At 33.2% G+C, this 12,100-nt stretch overlaps 1 long non-coding RNA gene across 5 annotated transcripts in view; it reads right to left on the bottom strand.

The window, feature by feature from the left end:
• Positions 1-568: 568 nt before the first annotated feature.
• The window catches only part of LOC147543944 (uncharacterized), a 44,592-nt gene continuing 33,060 nt past the window's right edge, over positions 569-12,100 (bottom strand). Inside the window, exons 1-12 of one of the 5 annotated variants that reach the window (XR_015223136.1) lie at positions 5,029-5,246; positions 4,756-4,789; positions 4,289-4,482; positions 4,075-4,116; positions 3,900-3,950; positions 3,213-3,429; positions 3,059-3,113; positions 2,906-2,952; positions 1,906-2,005; positions 1,297-1,387; positions 1,053-1,176; positions 569-807 (exon numbers count right to left, since the gene is read on the bottom strand). This is a non-coding gene — a long non-coding RNA (uncharacterized LOC147543944). Of the gene's footprint in view, positions 808-1,052; positions 1,177-1,296; positions 1,388-1,905; positions 2,006-2,367; positions 2,442-2,896; positions 2,953-3,058; positions 3,114-3,212; positions 3,430-3,899; positions 3,951-4,074; positions 4,117-4,288; positions 4,483-4,755; positions 4,790-5,028; positions 5,247-12,100 lie in introns of those variants that run through there. The other 4 variants (XR_015223133.1, XR_015223135.1, XR_015223134.1 and 1 more) reach the window with 4 other exon arrangements.

The following is a 12,100-nucleotide window of genomic DNA, read 5'->3' as shown; positions in this document are numbered from 1 at the left end:
ATTACTTAACAGTGAACATCTCATTTTAGCCATCTCTTTTGCTATTATCTACAGAAGGCTACTTTTAGCCAGACTCTCTTAAAGAACAAAAATAACACCTTTGTGAAACCCTAATTCAGTATTGGTTTCTTCTTTGAAAAAGGCTGATTTTTTTTAACTTTGTGAAACCGTAAGATACACTTTATACTTTAGATTAAACTACGTATGACCCGTGCCTCCGACACGGACACTTTAATTGAGCATATGTACGAAGGATTAAATCTATATAAGCATATCCTAGTAATGGCCACACGATAAAGATGTCATTGTACTTACAACCAACCAACGTAGGAGAAGAATACAAAAGAAACAAATAGTAGCAAAATTTTTTGAAGCTAATGTCACCCGAGTGAGTGAAATTTTCATTTCCTCATCATTCATTATAGAACAGAAATAGCATAGATTAGTTGAAGAAACCACTACAATGCTTTTCCTTCTACAAGCTCCATAAATAGTGTAGGAAAACTCGATAGAAGTCGATATCAAAAGACTGAACTGCCTACGATGTTTTTAATGAGTAACGGACCTCTGAAATAAAACATGTTCATTAATTATATTGAAATTTTCAAACTTGATACATTAATAACTCAAAGAACTGGACATCTCGACCCTTTTTTAAGAGGGGACCTAGGTCATTTTCGTTTTACTGATGTACTGAAACTTCTACGACATTTGGAGTTTCCAGGTTTTTGGACTTCACCATTTACAGACGTCACAGTTGTTGTTTCGGTTGTCGCCCAACACAAACATATAACCCTTGGTTACCCACTGCATAAACAAAAGAAGCCCATCAATGGTTAGTAAAGTAATCAAGATTTTATAGAGCTCTAAGATAATCAACCAGGAACCAAATGAAAAAGGGAAAAGCAATACATATACATGAATTTCATAAAATTTGACCCTAAAATGTATAATTTATCTTGGATGACTCCGTAGACAGACAGGCACCTGTTGTGAATCTATTACAAGCAATCAAGTGCATATTATGAGGCATGTCAGACAAAGACACTTACGAAAATAAGAGAAAAGAAACAAGAATGAAGCGAAGCGGTTCTAAATTTGGGCAAGATAGCTTCCTCAACAGTTGCTCCTTCGAAAGCTAGGATTCTTTTGATAAACACTTCAGCTGAAGTGAACCTAATTTCATGCAGAAAATAGAACCGTTTGTTTAACGTAAAGGTCATCGACATAAACCTAATTATATTGTGCATTAGTTCATAAAATACAGCATAAATTTATTTGTAGGATTGCAGGTACCTTAAAGATCACTGTATCAATCATTTTAGGTTCTTGAGAGTATATGGAACAAAGTATATCCACGAGTGTTCAAAGCTACTTTAAGTTACTACTGAAAAACAATTCACTAATTTAGTAATTCAAAGTATTTACGAAAAGAAATATAGATGGATAAAGAACACAAGGGTTTACACATGCTACACTGCTAAGAAATTCAACAACGGGTTACATATACAACTGTTGCATTTCACTGCTAGGAAATTGAAGTAAACCGAAGTTCTAAAGTTGTTATTTTCAAGTACTTATGAATTTTGAAAATGCCATTGGTGCAAAAAATGCTCAACTAAAGGTCATGGAGACGTTTCAATGAAACTTTAATCACCACAAGAATAATATAACTTATCAATTTCGACATAGTTGATTAATTCTACAGCTAGTATGGTAAATGCTGAAAAATTAGTTGTCCTAAAGGACATCTCTAAACATTGGAATAACAGGACATATTAGACGCAGTAATTAAAATATATAAGATCACTGAAAATCCGAGTAAAGTTTGTTACCTTCTTTGCTAAATTAATGCTAATATTTTATCGCCAACATGTCTTGGAAACATAGAAAGCGGAAACTTACTAAGTTTGATTCTACTGTGTAGATGAAATAAGTTGGTATAGTTCCCTGAAACCGAAGTCTAAAACACCCAATTTTTTCTGAACTTCAGCAAATCGAACTTCTGATTCAAATATATGGGTTAGAAGAAAGAAAGGTATTGGAAAAAGTATGGGCATCAATGAAAAGAATACGAAATTAATAATACAAGACTTTAAAGACCCTAAGTAAAAGCGTTAAAACTCTTGGTCACTTCCGGTGTCTCATAAGGTAAAAAAAAAAAAGTTCATTAACTAAGAACAAAATTTAACATTTCATATTTGAATTAGTACAAGTAATCAAGTAACATCATTTGACAATTAAATTTAGAAAGAACTATGAGAATTGAAGCTTAATTACCGTAGAGAAGCTCCACATTCCGCTCATAGAATATGACATTGGAAGAGAAAGGAATCATTCACCAAATCTTGATAATGTTAAGTCTATCGAACTTTTTCTCTTCATTTTTGTGTGTTTCGTCTCAGCGATCTTGATATACAAGTAATATATATCGATATTCTCTAATCCAACAGAGATCGTAATTCAAGTAAACGACTTAAACAAAAATATCAATAAAAAAAGTGATGATCGAAGTCTAGATTCTATTAAAGTTCAAAGAATTCAAAATTTCCTTCTCACCTCCATGAGAATTGGACTCAAATAAACATTTGACTTCTAGATATTCATTGCCGGCAGAGAGAGAGAGAGATAGACAAAAGAGAGAGTTTTACAATCCATTCACGAAGCATTATGATAATTGAATCTTAAACATTTACATTTTATCATGTGCCCTGATGATATATGACACAAATTTGGGAAATCCTATTGATTATTTACTTTCTATGAGTGGATCATATCGACATAAAATAAAAAGTATGCCTAAATGAAGAATATACTATTTTTGTAAAAGAGAACCAAATTATAACAAACTTGTGAAGAAGAATGTGCAGACAAATAAATTAAGATGAAAGGATTATTTACTTACCCTTACATAAATCAATTTGATGCCTAAATGTCATAAGATACTTGAACCTGCACAAATTTGTGAAAATTACTTAAGAAACCACGACGATAGATAGGTTTACTGGGAAGACAAACAAAAAAAGTATGTTGAAATCTATCTTCCGATATACATAACTGTAAATGACTTCGGGCTTCAAACTTCGACATTAACTTAAAACTCTAAAGGAAATCTGAAAAATTATTAAGAAAATAGAGAAGAAAATAATAGGTTAATAAATTTTAGGGAAGCTTCTGGAGAGCGACTAAAGAGGGAAAAAGACTTTGCTGACCATGTTGCAATTCATCAAAGGAAAACGTCATCTATCAGATCAGTTATAATATCTTCTTCATTGATGGTGTTGTTGCTCATAGTACTTCTCTCCATTCAATCAAATTTTGTTGAACCAAGTCAGGGAAGGAATCTTTGTTACCATGTTATCAGTTATATTGTCACGCATATTGAGGCTCTCACTTGCTCATATTCTCTAGCAAATCCTCGTAAAAATCCTATACAATAGACACAAAAGTGAATTCTTTAACAAAAAAACCTAATAAAGCTATCAACTTATTACTTGAATACAACCCTAGAAGTTCAAATTACTCACATTGACTTCAATAGATAAAAATAAAATATTTGAAAGAAACAAAGAAAATAAAATAAAATAAAATAAAAGAGAAATCAAATTTTTGATGATAATATCACTGAAAAATATACAAAATCTAATCTAATTTATGCTTAAGAAAATTTTATATCCCTACTTTAGCAAAACACATTGAATCCTATTTGGTAGTTAGATTACGATACAATAGTGAGTGACACCTCATGTTTGGTCCAGCAAGATTATCCCAATTTGCAATTCATCAAATATAAAGAAACCATGAAGAATTAACTAATAACCCATCAAATATAAATAGCCCATGGAGAAAAAGCAAAATTTCTGAAGAAAGGTCCGGAAATTAGGGTTTTTCTAACTTACCCTACTATGAGCAGCCATAACACAAAGCATTTCCGAGATGATTCCGTGAACCTAAAACAAACCAAAAAAGTATATCTCTCACCTTAAAATTCATGTAAATGGAGAATACAATTCATACATATAGAACAAACGTAGAAAAAAATAATAAAATCATGTAAATGGAGAATTAAATTACTTAATCAAGCGACTCTGAATCTAGCTTCACCAAACCTCTCACCTATAATCAAATCAAACAATGAAGTCAGTGTATTAGAAGAAAATCTTCTTTCTAAAATTCCAGAAATATTTAAACTAAGATCAAGGGTTTAAGAAAACATATCAAATTGAAAAGACATAAATGGAAATGATCAATATATGAAGAAAAAAAATGGAAAACCCAGTATCTGTACCTGGGAAATTGGAAACTACAGTATCCGGACCCGGAAAAATGCTACTATAACAATCACATTTATAAATAACAAAGTGAACGATTCCCTCTAGTCCATCAACAAATAATGTAAGCCAAACGCAAAAAATTGAAACTTGAAGGCCAATGTACCAGAAGATCAAACCAGATCAATTCATTAATCTGATTACATGTATACTGGAGAAACAAAAAAATTAATAGTGAAAGACTCAAAATTGAGAAAGCCATGACAAATGATGTGGATGTGATAAAGAATCATCTTCATCATCATGGGCAGTAGATGAATGAAGGTGAAGTCATTAGAGAAACAGAATGTTGAGTTAAAAAAAAAAAAAATAACCTTAAAATATCAAATTTGTAATTTACTTCATAAATTTATAATTTACTTCATAAATTTATAATTTACTTCATAAATTTATAATTTACTTCATAAATTTATAATTTACTTACTCGTGTGAAAGATCTTCTACAAACTCGTACTCATCTGCAAATCAAGAGAAAAAAAATCTAAATTTACCATCAATCGAATTAACAAAACCTAAATTTTCCATCAATAAACTCAATAATATCTTCAAATCAGCAAAATAGTGAAGAACAACAATAAAACTTAAGTTCTTTTTGGCCAAAATATTGAAGAAACTCAATGTTATCTTCAAATTACTAACAAACTCGTTCTACAAACTGTTGAAGAACAACAATAAAACCTAAAAAAGTAACCATTACCGGAAACTTAGGTTTTTGATGTTAAAACTGGTAGTTCGTGGGCATATACTAAGGAGATGCAACTGAAGAATTAAAGATGGATAGCTAATGAAGAGGGTAAAGGAAGAATTAAAGATGGGGTAGGAGGCGTTAGGGTATCCGGAAGAGGGAGAAGACGTGAAAGTGGGAAATTTTTTTATCTCTTCTTTCCTGTTAAAAACTGGAAATTGGTCTCGATCATCCGTTCAGTTCAACGAGATTAAAATAAAATGCGGGGGTCTTTGTGCTTTATACACGAGTGGGTGATGGAATATTCATATTCTTAAGAAGGTAATAGATCAAAGGGTTAAGATGCTATAAAAAATCCAACGAATGGTCAGACATGTCTTTTGGTTTGTCTCATTCAGCACAAAACATTGTGTTTTGTTATATAGACTAGGTATAATCCGTGCCTACGGCACGATAAAGATCAAAGTTAAATACAAGTTAGAAGAATTAACCGCATTGTGTTTATTTCCTTCCTTTCTAACAAAATTTGCAATTTCACATCATTTATGTAGTTTTTATGTCATGTTATGCAATTTCACATCAAAGTTGTATCTTCCTGTTTCTTGGTGAAAAGGAAATGAAGATATTCAACTTAATCATCACTTGTCACCAATCACCATCTTTTCTTCCGTCATCTAGTCCGTCTCACATGTCTTTTTCTCCCCACTACCACCATTCCTTTGCTGATGACACATGAGAGAAAGAGGCAATGAACAAAAGCCACCATCCCTTTGCCGATGACACATGAGAGAAAGAGGCAATGAACAAAAGCTGTTATGGAATTTCTATCGGCTTCAGTAATTAGCTATAGGAGAAATTCTTCATGCACATCTTAAATGGCTCAATTAGCATAATATTATATCATTCGGCATTAGAATTTGTGAAGTAAATAAGTCTTGGATATTCTCTCTTTATAAGACGATTTTAAAAGAGAGTTAGGCCTAATAGATTCTAACACGGTATCATATCTTAGGTTGAATGGATTTGTTTGTTTATATCTCATCGCTTCCCACCATCCTCGAGACTCATATCTCCAATAACAACGATCTCTTGTTTTGCAAATTTTTTGTCTATACAACCACAGCAAGCCACTCAAACAATTCATTTGTACATATCCTTAAAATTAGTCAAACCATTGAAGCGATCCCATTTATATGTATGATCATTTATATGTATTATCATTGTCTCTGTAGAGTTTCAAAAGGTCATTTCATTTGAAAATCCTAAAACTCACGAGTTCATCAAATAAATCATGTTATAGAAGGCGACTTCATGCCATATTTAGAGTATCTCATATAAATATATTCGTACAATAGCGTTTGCCCATCGTCTGTAAACAACTTCCATGGACCCATCAAAACTTGATAAATATTCTTCTCCTTCTAACCTTGGTTGACGCAGTCCTAAATATGCAAAGTTAACAACATAAAGTGAAAAGAGGTTATTTTGAAGGACCAAATAAGAAGCAACTTGAAGTAAAATTCTAATGTCCTAAAAGAACAATCTGTAAGAGCCAAGATGTCCAAGACTTATATTGAACTATATAAAAAAGTCTTGTAGTTGGGGAATGCAGAACAAACTGGCTATTTTGCCTCAAAATGTGTGTGTGGATGGGAGTTCGCGCACACATAAGGCGTTTGATTGCTAGTTCCCACGTCAAGCATGAAATGAAGTATTCTTCAGACATGCAAAGAGAAACGGAGATAGCTATGTTAAACAAAAGAACCTTTCAACAACAAAAAAAATGTTAAACAAAAGGACAGAAAAGAAATGTCACTGATCTGAAACATGGAAATATGGAACCAACTACACACACAAATATATATAGTATCTGGATGCTGAAAATCTAAAAGTAAGAACCAGACAACCTTTGGATGTAACAACCATCAGCAAATACATCATGCTCTGAACCAACTACACACAAATATATATAGTATCTAGATACTGAAAATCTAGAAGTAAGAACCAGACAACCTTTAGATGTAACAACCATCAGCAAATACATCACGTTCTGATTAACACAATAAGATCATAAAGTGTTACTACTCTTGGTGCATACATGACACTCAGGTGGATACTGTGTAGGCCGAGATAGCTTTACCAAGAACGCGATCATGGATAGTATTTTTTGTTGGACTAATTAGTTTTAATTGTCCTTCTCGAATACACAATTCGATAATGATTCCGCTCGACAAATTATAGAAGCAAATAAGTAAAAGAATAAGTAATAGTTTTATGACCGAGTCGAGTATTGGATACTCTCTCCTTAAGACGTTATTCGTCCCGCAATGGTGCTAAGCCGGGTTGTATATACGAATCGTCTCCCAGGATAAAACAGTCTTACCTTCTTGAAGCGCAGCACTTCTTTCTTCAAGAAACTTCGAACCAAATAAGTAGAGAACTCTCTTAACTTCTTAGACTTCTAATGCAAACTCTTAACTCAGAAAACTAATTGATTTTTCTATATCTAAGATGAATCTGGATTATGTATATATAGAGATGATTGTGACTATATGGAGAGACATCTATATGGAGAGACATGATCTTAGGGAGGTGTCTCTTTTAATTTTAATTCAACCAAGGCAATTGTTCAACCAAGACAATGGTTCAAATTGCCAACAATCCCCCACATGAATTAAAATTTATTCTATATGAAGACTATGCAAACTGACAATGCATACAGACTAAGAGAGTTCATATGGAAGTTGTTGCATCAGGAGAGGTAGCTTTTGGCTTTGAACCTTCCTTATTGTATGACTACCGGACTTACTAATTGATTAGTGAACATGATGTCTTGAACTATTCAATTTTCGCAGTAAGTCGATACAATAGCCAACACACAATTTCTTCCGTACATATTTGATTCTTTGGTTGTGTCCTTTTCGGCCCTGGACAGCTCCTGGATTCATGAGTGCTTTAGAGAATTCCGCCTTAAGACATTCTCATAGAACCGGCATCAGTTCTACACTCACATAGGTGATGTCCTATGAAGAGTACCCTGACGTACCCCACTTGTTTACACAAGAATATAGGCATCATTAAAAGCATCGCTTATCCTATCACCTGACAGGCAACACTGATACTTAGGAATGGGTAAGAGAATGACTCTTCCAGTGTTACTAGCGAGTATTTCACATTTATGTTGTCCCTTTTGAACCTAGATCTTGGGATCTCCAGTCAACTAGGTTGGGTTTCTATTGCGATCTACCCATTTACTTTAGGCTTTAAGCCCATTCCCCTTGATAACTTGTACATTTGCTCTTTCGATAACCCCTTTGTAAACGGATCCGCTAGGTTATCTTTTGATTTTATATAATCAATTTTTATAATTCCACTTGAGAGCAAATGTTTAACGGTATTATGTCTTCGACGTATGTGTCGAGATTTTCCGTTATACATTTTATTATGTGCCTTGCCAATTGCCGATTTACTATCGCAATGTATTTTAATAGCAGACACCGGTTTTGGCCAAATGGGAATATCCTCTAGAAAATTACGAAGCCATTAAGCTTCTTCTCCAGGTCTAAAGCAATAAACTCTGACCCCATGGTTGATCTTGCTATGCAAGTTTGTTTTGAGGACTTCCATGAAACTGATGCACCACCTATAGTAAAAAACATAACCGCTTGTGGATTTAGAATCGTTTGTATCTGAAATCCAATTTGCATCAGTATACCCTTCAAAAACTGCAGGGTATTTGGTAAAATGTATCCCATACTCCTTAGTATATCTTAAATATCTAAGAACTCTTATAAGAGCACTCCAATGACTTGTATTTGGATTGCTCGTAAACCTACTCAATTTACTTACTGAGTATGCAATATCAGGTCGTGTACAGTTCATTAGATACATCAAACTACCAATTATCCGAGAATATTCTAATTGGTTAGTACTATGACCCGTATTCTTAGTTAGATGTAGACTAAGGTCTACTGGAGTTTTTACAACTTGATTATCATTTTTGTTGAATTTCTCTAAAATTTTCTCAATATAATGTGATTGAGATAAAACTATTCCATTAGAAGTTCGACATATCTTGATTCCAAGAATTAAGTCTGCTTGACCTAAATCTTTCATATCAAATACTTTTGATAGCATTTCCTTCGTAGATTTGATCATATCTAAATTGCTACCCATTATTAACATATCGTCTACATACAAGCATAGAATTATAACTCCGTTGGTAGTAGATTTAGTGTAGACACATTTATCACACTCGTTAATACTAAAACCATTTGACAACATGGCTTTGTCGAATTTCTCATGCCACTGTTTTGGTGCTTGTTTCAGCCCATACAGTGACCTCACTAATTTACAAACTTTCTTTTCTTGACCGGGTACTATTATCTATAAACGTGATGAAGTTTTTTTTTCCCACCTCTTGTCTGAACCGTTTTTAAGACACATATATCACTATGTATTAGTTCTAACGGTTCTGTGTCTCTTTCAACTGAACAGAAAGACGACTTAGTCATTTTTTATTCGACACAAACTTCACATTTATGATTGGGATTTAAATCAAATTTAGGTATAAGGTCCATGTTAATTAATCTTCTTAAAGAATCATTATTAACATGTCCTAACCTCTCATGCCATTTCATACACGAATCAACAATATAAGCAGAATCATTAATTTTATTAATCTTAGGAATAATGGTCATTACATTCATCTTGAACAGACCTTCACTTAAATACCCCTTTCCCACGTACATCCCATTCTTAGTAAGAATAAAATTATCAGATTCAAATACAAGTTTAAAACCATTCTTACTTAATAAAGAACCAGAAACTAAATTCTTTCGGATGTCGGGTACATGAAGCACATTTTCAGAGTTACTTCCTTTCCAGATGTGAATTTAAGTATGACTGTCCCGGTGCCTTCAACTTTGGATGTTGCCGAATTTCCCATAAATAAAGGTTCAGCGTTTTCTACCTTTTTATAAGATGAGAATACTCCCTTATCTGAACAAATATGACGAGTAGCACCAGTGTCTACCCACCATTCTCTTGGATTATTTACCAAGTTGACTTCAGAAATAACGGCACATAAATTAACTTCTTTGACACCATCAGACAAGTTATCTATCACTTTAGCTTCCATCTTTCTTTTCTTGAAATTTTTCTTCCAAGTTTTGGAGCGACAATCTTTGGCAAGATGTCCTTTCTTGTTGCAATTGTAACAAGTACCTTTGAACTTCTTAGAGTTCCCATGATATTTTTCTTTACCGGAAAATTTCCTTTTCTTTTTCAGCCCCCCTTCAACCACATTCACTTTTGAGATTTCAGAAGGCTTCTCATTCTTTTTCTCGGCAAGACGACTATCTTCTTCAACTCTCAATTTTAAAATCAAGTCTTCCAAGTCCATTTCCTTGCGTTTATGCTTAAGGTAATTTTTAAAATCTTTCCAAGATGGTGGCAATTTTTCAATGATTGCTCCCACTTGAAATGATTCACTAATCACCAATTTTTCTGCCTTTAATTCTTGTAAAATTAATTGGAATTCTTGAACTTGGCTAATGACAGTTTTAAGGTCTGTCATCTTGAAATCCAAGAACCTTCCTATGATGAATTTTTTCACTCCGGCAGTTTCAGACTTATACTTATTCTCTAATGATTCCTATAATTCTTTTGCCGTTTTTATTGGACTATAAACGTTGTATAAAGAATTATCGAGACCATTAAGAATGTAATTTTTGCAAAGGAAATCAGAATGCTTCCAAGCGTCCACTGCTGCCACATTTTCAAAATCCGACCCAACTTCTTTGAGAGTGGGGGCTTCTTCGTATAAAAGCCTAGCAAGGTTAAGAGTGGTCAAATAGAACAACATCTTCTATTGCCATCTCTTAAAATCGACGCCAGTAAACTTCTCAGGTTTTTCTCCATGAGAAACATGAGTTGGAGGGACAGGAGCATTGTTTCCAGTAATACTTGCCATTTGTCTTCTGAATACACAATTCATAGACTAATTAGAATTTGGTAATAAACTGTATACCTTTCTTGATTGTATACCGTTTCGATGATAAATAATAGATTCAAAATCGAAGGCAGTCACAAACATTAGCAGAAACCAAATCAATGTAATACGTATACGACGGACAATACTTAGATGATTCGAAAAACAACAAAATGTTTTATGTTCCAGGATAGATTATGAGTTTAACATAAGCAAGATAATGTTTCTATTCAATCTATCCTATATAATTTAATATAGGAATATAACTTAATCTAATAATCCAGAATAGATTATAGCCATAAAATTAAGAAGATTTAAAACCTTATTCAAGTTTCCAGAAGGTCAGTTAGTCATGCTTTCTGTTATCCCAGTATTATGAGAGTCAAACATATATATTAGTTCCAACAAAGACAAATAGAATAAGAGAATTAAACCTTATTTACTAAGGAACAATTAGATCATGACCAGGCAAATCTGACTTGATAAAAATTGTCATAAGAGAACCGAATTCACCAGACCGTCACAACTCAGATATATCTATATTAAAACTGGCCACTCTATTCTCTAAAATATCTGAAATCTTCCAATAGCCAACAAATTTCTACTGACTGTTAAATAAATAAACTAACCCAGACACACTAATTCTCATGCAAAGAAGGTGCACAATTAATTCCAGTGCAAAGGCAAAAATGGACAGAGTGTTTATAAAGGTTTGCTCTCGTTTTAACAGAGACCCACAAAGAGAGATAATTGATAAGGTCTGACTCTGTTATTCAACAGTAACTAAAAGAAAACAATAACTTGGATCAAATAAACTACTTGACGAGCGAAATCCGACACACAGAATAACGTCTTAAGATTGTTGGACTAATTAGTTTTAATTGTCCTTCTCGAATACACAATTCGATAATGATTCCGCTCGACAAATTATAGAAGCAAATAAGTAAAAGTATTAATCATGTTGTAACGGTCACATTCATGGGAATGAAACCGTTTTGTAACGGCCACATTCATGGGAATGAAACGGTCGTAATTAACTCGCTATTTAGTATAGCGGTTACAATGGATTAATTGCTGGCTATTAATCTTTGT

Source organism: Eschscholzia californica, unplaced genomic scaffold (genome assembly GCF_041429995.1).
Source record: "Eschscholzia californica isolate CP2 unplaced genomic scaffold, dmEscCali1.0.p SCAF_4, whole genome shotgun sequence".
Lineage (NCBI taxonomy): Eukaryota > Viridiplantae > Streptophyta > Magnoliopsida > Ranunculales > Papaveraceae > Eschscholzia > Eschscholzia californica.
This window is presented reverse-complemented; position numbering and strand designations above follow the sequence as displayed.